This window comes from Parasteatoda tepidariorum, chromosome 7 (assembly GCF_043381705.1).
Source record: "Parasteatoda tepidariorum isolate YZ-2023 chromosome 7, CAS_Ptep_4.0, whole genome shotgun sequence".
Lineage (NCBI taxonomy): Eukaryota > Metazoa > Arthropoda > Arachnida > Araneae > Theridiidae > Parasteatoda > Parasteatoda tepidariorum.
Genome location: NC_092210.1, coordinates 8494836 through 8508397, shown reverse-complemented (window position 1 = coordinate 8508397; position 13562 = coordinate 8494836). Strand labels below are relative to the sequence as shown.

The 13562-nt window shown below is 29.9% G+C and overlaps 1 long non-coding RNA gene across 1 annotated transcript in view; it reads right to left on the bottom strand.

The window, feature by feature from the left end:
• The window catches only part of LOC139425976 (uncharacterized), a 113920-nt gene extending 100717 nt beyond the window's left edge, over window positions 1–13203 (bottom strand). The window contains exon 1 of the long non-coding RNA XR_011637183.1: window positions 13022–13203. This is a non-coding gene — a long non-coding RNA (uncharacterized lncRNA). The remainder of the gene's footprint in view (window positions 1–13021) is intronic.
• Window positions 13204–13562: the final 359 nt, after the last annotated feature.

The window sequence follows — 13562 nt, the reverse complement described above, 5'->3', positions numbered from 1 at the left end:
GAGTGAAATATTTATTTAGCATCCTATATTTGCTATTCGAAAAATGAATTTTTATTTTAGCATAAATTTAGATGCTTTTGGCGAGATAGGTCACGTGTGTTTTATCAGCATTTGAAAAGTATCTGTCATCAAGGAAAAAAAGTGCCAAATTTTAAACTTAACTTTGTTCTTATTTAAATAACATAGCAGTAAATTATATCGTACAGGGCACCAGACGTCAAGCATAACGAAAGATTAAAAAGTGAAAAACAAAAAGCGAAAAATTATTGCTTTATCGAAATTACACACATTTGCAGGCTTGTGTGCTCAATTTAGGCTTATAAACCTTCGTCAAATAGAAGGAAAGATAGCACAGTGCAGAGAAGAACATCACAAAGAATACATCCTGGGTTAGGCTAGATTCAAACCCACTACCTCCATGATTTGCACAGCGTTTGGAAGCGGATACCGTTTCACCAGGGATGCCCCCAAAAATTTGCACTATTATATTTACATATTTCATTGATTTGAATTCAGTTCATTTCGTTTCAGCTAATACTGAAGGTTTGTTATCGAAGCTTACAAATTCGGCAGGTACACCCAAATTTCTGTATTTGAACCTAGTATGTCGATTAACGCTTACACAAACTTAGGTTCTTGAACCTAGTTTGTCGTTGATTCCACCTCATTCTCTATCTTAGAAATAATAATAATTGCTGTAATGCAATGTTTAGGATAAAGTTAGAGGTTTATTTTCAATTTTAGTTAAAAGTAAATATTTTTTTCACAAGTTCAGAGGATAGTAGCAAAATAAATTAATAGTCATATGAATATTCATTTCGGTAAATTTCATAAACGAGAACTATTGTATGATCGTAGCTACAGGAATCAGATTCAAGGGAAGCTACTATTTATTTAGACCAGAAAATTTAAATTTTCAGTTAGTAGCCAGTGGTCGATAAACTCTAGTATCTTAGTTGTCCCTTTTTCTTCAAACTTAAAGAGTCGGTGAATGATATCGACAAGTCTTTTTCATTTAATAATCATTTTTCCCTAGCTTTTTTTATAGGATTATATTATAGTGTTGAAAAAATTCATATTAGAAATAATCTGCGGTTGTAAAAAGTTAATTCAACAATAGAAATAATATAGTTGTGTGCCAAAACTTACTTAAGCATACTGATTTTAAAGAACTTTGTATAAAAATATCTTGGAAGAAAAATGCATTTAATGCATACATATCATCTTTGAAATAAATGACTTGCTAAAGAATCCTCCTTCCACATGAACCTTTCACCTTAAATTGATGGATTCTGAAGGATCAAAATTTTGAAAGAAGACGGTTGACCTTTCAGTGAATTATTATTATTTTTTTTTTGTTAATGGTGGGCACTTGGGTTTTTTTTCCCATTGGCCTGAGAAATGCCAGAATTGCTACTCTCTTCTCGTTACCCAGTGAGCACCAATGGCTAAGCCAGGGCGGTGGAGCAGCTTCACCTACATCATACAACCACAAACCCGTTTACAGTTCAGGTCACATTCACAAAGAAGAAAGGACACAGAACAAACAGAGAGAGAGAGAGAGAGAGAGAGAAAGAAAGAAAGATCCATGCCCGTGAGCGGGATTCGAACCCGCAACCATCGGCTTCCCAGTCAGGCACTCTAACCACTCGGCCACCTGATCGGCATAGTGAAAATTTTGTTTTCCAAAGTTTTTCTTCATTAATATGCTTTTATGATTAGATGATTTTGAGAAAAGAAAAATAAAGGGAAAGTTTAACCGTTTGTTTATTTAATTTAAGTCGTCACATTGAATCGCAATGTGGCGTGTGGTTAGGTCTACTGAAGAAAAAAATATGAATTTAAAACGCTTGAGCATAAAATGATACAGTTAGTTTCATTTTACGGTTATGCATTACGAGGCAAATAAGCTTTCCTAGACTAGGGGATCCCTTTAGCTGAGAAAGCGGAAGAAACACGCTCTTCTGATCTTTGAATTATTTAAACATAATTTAGAACACGAAAATAGAACTACCATAAATGAGGAATTATGCTTGGTAAATATAAATAACTGTAGCAAAAGATGGAAATAGGACAGACTTAGATTATGGAGTGTGAATAATATAATTAAATTTCTTACATTAAATTTCAATATATGTATAACAAAGTACATAAAATTTCAATGTATATAATTAGGCTGGTAAAATTTTCAACATTTTTCAAATTTGAAGAATTAGCAATACTACTAATTAATAATCATATCAACAATTTTTAAATTTAATTTTTAAACATGATTTAGAATATGAAATGAGAATAAACATAAAGAGTTTCGAATTATGTTTGGTGAATATAAATAACTGAGGAAAGAAGATCAAAAAGGACTGATTTAGATTGAGGAGTATAAAAAATATAAGATAATTTGAAATAGATATCGAGCATAAATAATATATGTAATATAGTATATGAAATTACAATATACAGTATATTGAATTTCAATGTATATGATGCCGTAAGAAAATTTCAATTTTTATATTAAATTATTTTCATAACATAATAATTAAAACTCACAAGCTTACTAATTTCTCAAATTTAAAGCAAACAAGACAAGAAATTTCTTTACAATTGATAGACAGATCTTGCAATTAGTAATTAGAATTTCGTTTTGTTTCGCAAAACAATTTACTGTTTCATTTTGTTTCTCTTGATTTATGTATAAGGTGATTTTACTTATTTCTCCTCCATGAAAATCAGTATTTTAGTTTCAAGTTCGTAATGGAAAAGAGAAAAAATACTTCTTCATTATCTTTAAACTGTTTATAGATGTTGTTGAGAATTATCATCTGCTTAATTTTTAACTTTGATCTAGATCATAAAATTGAGTTGCTATGGTTACGGTTTGTTTCGCTTTTTTGAGCTTGTTCGTTCTTTTTTGTGGAGAAGAAACAAAATGGCTTTGAGTTCATATTTATTTATTTCTGAGCATTAATGTATTATATTTATGCCATTTTATATCTTTGAGTGTTTCGAGTTTTATTGATGAAGCAAGTATTTTATAATTTTGTAAATAGAACTGTAAGATAAATCATTTTGTGAGTTGTAAGTTGTTTATGGAATATTTAAAAGCAAAACTGACACCATTAACTAATTCTGATACGAAGTGCAAAACGGAATAAATGTTGCTAAAAATATACTTGAGGGTGCCCCTTGGCGAAATTGGCGACTTATGTCTGGCACCATTCCTGTTTGCGTGGAACACCGTGGTAACAGGAATGCCGGCCGAAGCATGATATTTCAATAAAACATTGGAAAATTTCAGCAAAACAACATTTTGAATCGAAACAAAAATTAATGAAGTAAGCACAGAAAGAAAAGGAAAAAAAAAAAACTCACTTCTTCATTAAGCTTGAATATCCTCAGATTTAGGTGCCCAGAATTCTCTAATGGCAGTTAGTTACTGTCTAAATTTATCATGAATAGAATCTGTGTACCTTCATCGCCACATAAATTCGGTGATATACGAATCGAAAATGGCTTCTGTGGTACCGGACTGGTGATGACATTTTTTTCTAAAGTCCCTTTCTATGACTGCACACATACTTTCGATCTTATTGACCAAAAGCAAAAGTAACCTTGCCAGACGGTATCCAACGTAGAACTAACGGACCTCTGAAATTACATATACCGTTGAACATTTAAAAATAATGCTAAAATCTAAACCAATCAAAATCACGATTGGGTTTCAACATCACCCAGCTTAGTGATCAACCGCGATCACAACTTGGCGAGAATTAAGGGGGACCCTCAAATATAGTCTACCCTAAATGTTAATCGCGGTTGATCACCAAGCTGGGCGATGTTGAAACCCAATCGTGATTCAGATTGGTTTAGATTTTAGCGTTATTTTTAAATGTTCAATGATATACGTAATTTCAGAGGTGCGTTAGTTCTAAGTTGGATACCGGCTGTAAAGGTTACTTTTGCTTCTGGTCCTAAAAATAACTGCAGTAAATAAGATAAATCTTAAGTTTCTGTACGATTTGAATGACAATGGAAAAAAGCAGTGATTGACTGGTGTATGAATGAAGGTCTAATTAAGATATTCAAATAAACAATAAAAGTAATAAAAAGCAATAAAATAAAATATGTGTTTGCAAGACAGGTTTAATTAGTAATAGATATAAATGTCCTGTTTGTGGGAGTTGTTTTTTTCCTTTTATTTCTGTGCTTCCACCATTAATTTTTGGTTCGATTCAAAATGCATTTTATTGGGTTTATTAATGCTTCTTATATTGGATTCATTACAATTTTATATAGTTTAGGCCGATGTTTTGTTGAAATATCATTATGTTTTGGCCGCTATTTCTGTTACCACGGAGTTCCACGCAAACAGGAATGGCGCCAAACATAAGTCGCCAATTTCGAAGGGCACCCTTAAGTATATTTTTACCTTTTTTCTTTACGTGCAATTCACTACACTGCAAAAGATGTTCTGTAGTTCTGTTCTAAATTAGCATTATTTTTTATGTCAGCTTGGCGATAGTTTTATTCGCCACAATGTAATTGAGAATTTATTATAAAAACTAAAGCAAAATGTGATTTGGGACTTGAAGATTTATTAAATATGCTGTGGTCAATTAATTCATAATTCAAGAGACTATATTTTCAAGACGGCACCTTTGGGAACTTTTACAGACATTTTAATGTACCTCGGCGATTTAACGTATCTAACTTTTAATTTCGCCAAAGGGTTCAGTTTTCCGACTTCAGAAGAGTTATTTCCCATAAGTAAAGATATTTCAGTTATCTTTGTTTTTGTACATTTATTAAACACTTATGTGCTCCGTAAGAGAATTTTTTTTTGACCATTTTTATCAGTGCGAAAAAGAAAGGTAAAACGACAACATATTTTGGGTATTAATAAATCTGACGTAATTTTTAAATTTCATTTGTGGTTAGCAAAGTTAGTTAAAACTTCACTTTAGCTGTCCTAAAATGAAATAATGAATGGCGTGAATTTGAAACTAGATCCAGGTTGTCCAAACCTTTTACATTTACTAGAATTCAAGTTGGACAGAGGGTACTATTTATTTCATACAAAATCATACAAAATTACAGAATAAATCGAACAAAAGAATAATTCTACAGTAGTATTCATAGGCGAAGCGTGAAATTTTTTTTGAGGGGGCATCATTTATTCTATTAAACGATATATATACATATATATAAAGTTCAAAAAAGACGAAAAGGATAAAAGAAAAGAGAGATTAACGAAGGAAATTGAAAAAAAAATAATAAGTTTTATATACTGCGCAGCATAAGCAGAAAATACATAGAACTCATAAAATAAGTTAAAAATGTAGAGAAAACACGGGAAAACTTTTTAAAAAATATTATTAATAACTACAATATGCAATTAACTCAATGCTTTTATATAAAATTTAATTACATAAGTTGGATATCCGTTGTTTTTTTAATCAAATTATGGAAGAGTTCGTTTATTTGTCTTTTTGATAAATAAATATTACTACAAATATGAATTCTATGCATTTGATTAAAAATGGCATTTCAATAGATGTTCCTAGAAACCTTAGAATTCCAAGCAATTAGCTTATTTATATTAAAATTAAAATCATTTCTTTTATCGTATAAATCAACAACGCAGGTATTTTCTTCTTTTTTGATACCAAAATCCAAAAAGTTAAAATTAATGTTACACTCATGATCACGAAGCACGATTAAGTCCTCTTGGTAAATATTATTTAAGAAAACCCTATAATTTTAAAAACTAAAGATAATTAAATTATCAATAAATTTAAAAAACAAATTTAATATTGAGAATATAATTTTTTTAAATAATAGTGTAAAAATAAGTTAACTAAGAGAAATGAAAAATTATATGCTTGTGGTATTCCTTTAATTTGAATAAAAATATGTTTTTTATTGTAAAGACAATTATTAAAAAGAAATAAATCAAGTAGAGTTTCCCAATAATCAATATCGCAATTAAGGATATTTTTATAATCATAGTAATAACTCTCAATCGAACATCTTTGAGTTTATAAAGAAAAATGCTATTGAAGAGATCTTGGAAATCATTATTCGCAATAGAATTAATTTTACTTTGTTTAATACATTCCAAAATAGGCTGATTATTAGTAATAATCCAAGAAAAACTTTCTTTAATAATATTGTTAATAATTTTATTTAAGTAGTTAGAGAAAATAGCGCACGGTTTAGTTAGATAAGTATTCGATCCACAAGTGATTGTTCTAAATTTAATAGGAATGTTAAGAAATTTTGGACTGATAATTAAGTATGGAAATTGTATAGTATTAATTTTAATATTTAATCCCTTTTGTGAAAGTTTTTGAATAAAATATTATTCGTTAAATACTCCTTATTTAAACTCCTTATTTAAAAGTTCAACACAGAATTTTTTACAGAAGATTGCTTGGTTATTGTTAGTTCTGTCTATGGCTGTAATTAATTTTTATTTGTAGTTTGATCAATTTTAGAAAAAATTGTTAAATATTTATTGTTACTTAAATTTTTCATATTATTAAAAATAAAGTTTTTCAGATAAAGTTTTGGGTCGGGATTGCCTGGTTGGTAGGGTGCTGGGTGCATGTCCAAGAGTTCGTGGATTCAATCCCAGGCCGATCGAAGACTCCCCGTGTATTAAATGGTGATTGATGCACGTTAAATCTGTCGAGTCGCAAAGTCCTCCATGTTCCCCTAACAAATCAAAACCTCTGGGGGTACTGATCCAGGAGTTCGTGAAGATCTGATCATTAGATCAAAAGTTATTCAAGGAGGCCCGTTATTATTATGATTTTTTTTTATCATTTATTTTTATTGATTTATTTATTTTTTATTATTTATTTTTATTTATTTATTTATTTTTTATTATTTATTTTTAATTATTTATTTTATTTATTTTTGCGCTCAAGAAATGACAATATAAAAGATCGATTTTCTCAGTTTCTAAATGTATTTTTAAGCAATTAATTATAACAAAAATAAAATTCTGTTGTATTGATTTCTTTTAAACTTTTCATTCCTATATCTACTAATATTCACTTTTTTAAGTAAATGTTAGACAATTGTTACATGGGAATTATGCTTCATTTTAATTTTTAAGCAAGAAAAAGCGATTGAAAAATATCACAAAATCTGAAGCAATTCTAATTATCATAAAATACATTTTTAATAAAAGAGTACCATGAATAAAATTAGTGTAGGCTTGTAATTAGTGATATGATCGCTTTACCCATAGTGCCGAAAACACAAACAAGATTTTACAGGCTGAATTCGTTTTAACTGTTACTCGGAAGATTATGAGAAAATCAAATCTATGCTGTTAGAAATTTCTTATGAAAAAACTGTTAAATAACATTTTACTAACTGCAATAACCGTTTACTAACTGCTTTAAACTAATACGGTTATTAACCAGAATTTTATCCAACCAACTAAGCCCACCCTAATGAAGCCGCTCTGTTCCTTGCAACTGCGTAAGTATTGCAGCCGAGAAGACTAATCCGTCAGTCTCACGATTAGAACTGGGGTTCGAGTCTCAGCGTTGACACTGCAATATTTCCTCAATTCCCTCAACCAATGCCCATTACCTAACAAAAAGAGAAGCACATATGCCCAGTTAAATTTACGGTATTGAAAACCATGGTTAAAAACAGTATAGTTTTGTATTCATGGTTCTATGACCATACAAGTAAACGGTTTCAAAACCATAGAGATAAAATATGTTATTTACTGTAAACTTTCCTGTTAATATGATGGACAGACTGCTGCCGGTTACTTCACCATAATTTTAGAAAGAAAATTCTAACAGTGTATCATAATGCTCTTTATTTATTATTACTCAAGAGTTAACTCTATGATATAAAATTCTCTTAAAATCTAAACAAAAAACTAACATTTTAACTACGTGCAATAGTGTGCCAATTTTTAATATTTACTCCGAAGAGCCGTTACATTATGATCACCCTGCGATTAACATGTAGGACCACCTTTAGCCCTCAAAACAGCTAGCACCTGCCGTGGCATTGATTCCACAAGGTGCTGATAGGTAGTCTGAGGTATCTGGTACCAAGCACTCACCAACTGGTCCTGCAATTCCCTCACATTGCAGGGGGTAGCGTATCAGCACGAATTTGGTTTTCCAAGTAGGACCACAAATGCTCTATTGGATTAAGGTCAGGTGAATTTGGGGGCCAAGACATGACTTGAAAGTCACTGGAATGTTCCTCGAACCAATCCATGACGATTCGACCCTTATGACATGGTGCATTATCCTGTTGGTAAACACCATCCCCCGCAGGAAAAACTGTTGCCATGAATGGGTGAACCTGGTCTGCAACTATGTTCAAGTAGCTTACAGACGTCAGGGATTGTTCTATGAGGATTATGGGTCCTAATGTGCTCCATGAAAACATTGTTCCTGGGCGAGAAACCATGAAAACCTGGGAGAGTCCATTGTTATAGATGGAGGGTGGTCATAATGTAATGGCTCTTCGGTGTATATGCATTTAGTGCAATTCGGTTCAAATTATGTGATAATCACGTAAAATAGTTTAGAACACATTCTATTGCATCATGCCGGAAATTGGTAAGTTAAAAATTATAAGAATAATAAATATAAATATTTTATCACATTTAACTTAAAAATTAATATTTAAAATAAATCCGAATAAAGTTTCAAGCTAGCTGACATTTGTTTAATGCAGCCAAACAAAAACAACTTTAAACGATACTAAAATCTTTCAACTGTGGCAAAAAAATAAACAGGTCCTTAAAAATTATTACTCAATGTTAATAGAAAATAATTTTTATAAAAATTCGATTGTACGTAAATTAAACTAAACTAATAATCAGATTTATAAACTATATTAATATCCATCGATTTTAACATGAAAATCATTAAGTATTGATTAAAAAAATTATTAAATAGTTTTTAAGATACCCCTTAAGACGAAAAGTGATAAATATAGAACTATTTCGTTAAATTATTAATAAATTATCTAAAACTGATTTTTTGTTAAAATAAAAAGTTTTTTTCATTTTTTTATGTTGCGAAATAATTTTACAAAAATTCTGAAGTTTTGAAAAATTATTGAGGGGGCACTAGCTTGCCTTTTTCCCCTACACTCACTTACATAAAATTTTATTAAAAACTAAAAAAAATCTTTTATAGTGGTCTCATCGTAAAATTATCTGAGGAAGGCATGGTACCTGCTGACCTATGTGCTAAGGATCCCTAAGCTGGGGATGTAGAGAATTCTATCTCTATGCTAAGAACACTTAGCATAAGGCTCTTGGTTGATCCCAAGTCTGCACCTGGGTCGCACCGACCGCAGTGCTGTCGTGATCCTCAGTGGTAGAGGGATCATGGGTTTGAGTACTCTTACCGTCAGTATATCTGTATAAGGTTTTCGTGGTTATCCTCTCCATGTAACGCAAATGCGAGCTAGTTTCATCAAAAAGTCTTCCGCGAACGATAGTTTGTCCCAATGCTTGGTCCGGGAGTTCCCTTGTCTTCTGCTTTGGGTTCAAAATTACAAGGCTAGGGAGTTGAATATTGAAAGTTGTAAACTCAGGATCGGGTCGTGTCGACTGTTCAATGTCGGTGATAATGTCATTAGGCTCTATTTAATACAGTTTTCTAGGACTGAGAATTTTATGCTAAAAATAATTACATAGTTCTTAAAATATCTTTTGAATCCTGAATAGAATTTTTAAATTCGAATAGTGGAATAAACAACAACTCATCTAAAAAATAAAACTTTCAGCTTTTATTAAATGGCTTTTATTAAACTTATTAAATTTTGTAATTAAGAAAAAAAAGTATATATTTTTTTCAATATAATTACATTTATGCCTCTATCACACGAGAGAGAAATAAGTGCAACCGTAAGAGTAACTTCAACTCTATCTGCAACTCTAGAGGCAATTCCTCCGATCGGAGTTACCGATGGGGTTGCTTAATTGCACGAACGGTTGCTCGTAACTGGGTTACCATATTTTGTTACTTATCTTTACCTTTGACTCATATTTTATTTTATTATATGATTCTATTATATCATAGTTTCTCAACGATGTTCTTAAAGGGAGGAAAGAGAAATCACAGACGCTGTAGAATATCGATCGATTTTGATTTAATTTTTTACATTTGTATTTGTGTTAAGTCTTTTTTTCAGCAGCAAATAAAAATTCTGAAAACTTTATTTCCCTATTAGTGAGGTAGTATAGTATAAAAAGGATTATGATTTCTATCTCATAATATAAGATGATATTAAGATATCATTGAATTTCATGCTGCGTCCCTAAATGGATAAAGGGGTGAAAGGGGGATGGTCTTAAATACTATCTAGAATTTTGACGATTTTTTTACGTTGATTTGAGTGACTAATGTATAAGACATGGTGCTTAGCGTTTTTAAAAAGTGCTTCTTAAGTGAAGTAGCATAGTATAAAAAGGATTATGATTTCTATCTCATAATATAAGATGATATTAAGATATCAATGAATTTCATGCTGCGTCCCTAAAAGGATAAGGGGGTGAAAGGGGGATGGACTTAAATACTATCTAGAATTTTGACGATTTTTTTAAACTTGATTTGAGTGACTAAGGTATTAAACATGGTAGCCTTTTTAAAAAGTGCTTAAAGGTGCTTATTTTCGATGTTCATTTTTTAAAAGCCCTTAAAGGTGCTTTTTTTAATGGGTGTTTTTAAAACGTGCTTCATTTTCCCTTTTCGAAAATGAGATTTATGAAAGGGAATGTCGATTTTCGCCACATATTATGTAAAAACGTGCTTTTCACATTTTTCTATTTCACGTTTTCAGAATTCATTCAATCACTATCTATTTCAGCGTACCGTCAGTCCATAGCGTATGAAAGGGCCAATCATTTTGCAGGTTTGGTGAAATACTTGCGAGGTCGCATGTGTGTCTAGTGAGCTGGGTTCGGTGAAATTCATGCTCTCTCATGTGCAACTCTGCTGCATTTTGCAAGATATTCTCAATTTCAGTCTTCATTTTCCACCCTCTGAAATCGAACCGAAAAATCTCTTGATAATTTTTTAATGGCTAATATGATCAAGAAATGAGTTCTTTGTCAAATTCTAGTTATTTTATCATGATCATGTAAAGTCTTTGAAAATTATTTTGCATTTTGACAATTTACATAGTACTTAAAAATATTTTTTGAGTGCCNTCCACCCTGGGAAATCGAACCTTAAAATCTCTCGATCTATGATGGCTATTATAATCAAAAAAAGAGTTCTTTGTCAGAAACTAGTTATTTTGTCATGATCATGCAAAGTCTTTGAAAATTATTTTGCATTTTGACAATTTACATAGTGCTTAAAAATATTTTTTGAGTGCCTAAAATGTTCTCAAAAGTTGTTTATTTTTTGTTGAAAGATTTGGCTCCGCACCCTGTAAAAGCATAGTTTATTTATACATATTTACTATCTAACATACTAGTTAGGCATGTGTGGTATCATTATCTATATACGCTAAATCGAATGAGTATAAAACTAAGCTGTCTGATTTAATAGTTTAGCAATTCGAAAATTTATGAAAGTCTCATGTGTATGAGTAGAAACTACAATTTTATGATGTATACCACTTTATGCAACTGACATTGCTATCTAAACAAGTAAGGCATTTCTTCAAATTAAATTTTTTAAGCTTAATTAAAAAAATAGTCCTTTGAAATTATTCTTTAGAAGAAATGAGGGTTTAATGTATGAAATATAAAATTTTTGACTTACCTTTTACTCATAAAATATTTATAACATCAAAACTATTAGATCTATCAAATTAATTCTATGTTTTTAATTGAGTCTAAAAAATACATAATAAATAATGTCAGACTTGTCTATACTACAATGTCTCAGAATTTTATTTTCATCAAATTAATTTACATTACATGAAGGGATCATCAATTTTATTCATTTACACATTGCATATCAGGAATATAACTTTTATGAAAATTATTTTTTCCAATTTGTTAGTAAAATTGTTTTTAAATATAAGAGGATTTTCAATGTCATACTTGCAATTTATTATTGTAAAATTTAAAACATTCATTATTGGTATAAGATAATTTAATTAAAAATTATAGGATATATTTTAGGACAAATTTATTGCAATATACAATATGTAAATTAAAATTTATTAATAACTAAGAAAAAAACAATATTTTATTAAGAACATACCTTTTATGGATCATATTATTTTGTTGCAGCCTTTTACGTGTTTCGTTTAGCATTTTAAATAATACAAAAATCAATTTAAAAAATAAAACATTTAATATCAGGTGAAACATTTAGAATATTATTAATTTTCATTTCTTATTTTTTAATTTCTTTTATGAAAACAATATTGCATCTCTTTCCTTCTTCATCAGACAAACCTTACAGGATTATACGAAATATCCGAAATAAAAGAAAGAAATCACTTTCATGATAAAATTTTACCAATATATTATTAGGATAAGGGAGATTCTAATAATGTATATAATATACTACCTTTTTTTAAATACTTTTCAATAATTACTGAAAAATGAAGTAACTTTGTGAGAGACAAGGTAAATATTTACCACACATATTTTCTAACTTGTTTTAAAATGAGATTTTCAAAAATTAAAAGAATTCTTAGGGAAGAATAAAATAATTATTTCACAAATAATTATAATAATAAAATTATTTCAAATAATCGAACACATGCTTTTTCAATCAACAGAAATAAAGATTAAAACTTAAAAAATAAAGAAATATAATCATTATTATATTTTATGTTATAATAATGCAACAAAGTTTGGCGAGTTGCTAGGCGAAAATTTCAAAGTAAAGCTTTTCACCAGTATAAATCTTTACATATATAAAAATAGAAATTATTTCTATTTAAAGTAATTAAAACTTTGATCGGAACAAATTATAATAAGTTTTAATTTTATTAGCTTAAAATAAATAAATATTTTAAAGGAAAATTTATCTAGAAAATAGTGTACTAAACTCACCGATACTAAAATGATGTGCAGGTTCCTGTTATGGTAGTACATCAACTGCATTGAGATGGTCATCTCATCGTGTGAAAGTATTTTTAATGCTTTAATTTTTTAAAGGAAATGTTATTATTAAGCTAAAAAACTGTTCCATTTCATGAATAAAAAATTTCATCAGATCATTCTCTTCACCAACGTCGCCGCCATTTTTATTTACATTTGTGTATGTCATCACATAAAATTGAAGCGTCATAAAAAGCAAACGATCTGATTGGTTCTTGTAAGAAATTGCCTGAACAGTTGCAGATATTTCGTGCAACCGTGATTTCTATATCACACGAGGATTTTTCGAGCAATTTTTTGGAGAAATTGCCTTTAGAGTTGCAGATAGAGTTGAGGTTACACTTACAGTTGCACTTATTTTCTCTCGTGTGATAGAGGCATTATAAACAATTAAAGGATAAATTTCAAACATGTTAATTAATAAGTGAATGAGCCTAAGTATGTTATTTGGGAATTCTTATCGAAAACGAAAAACAAATACACACATTGAGGG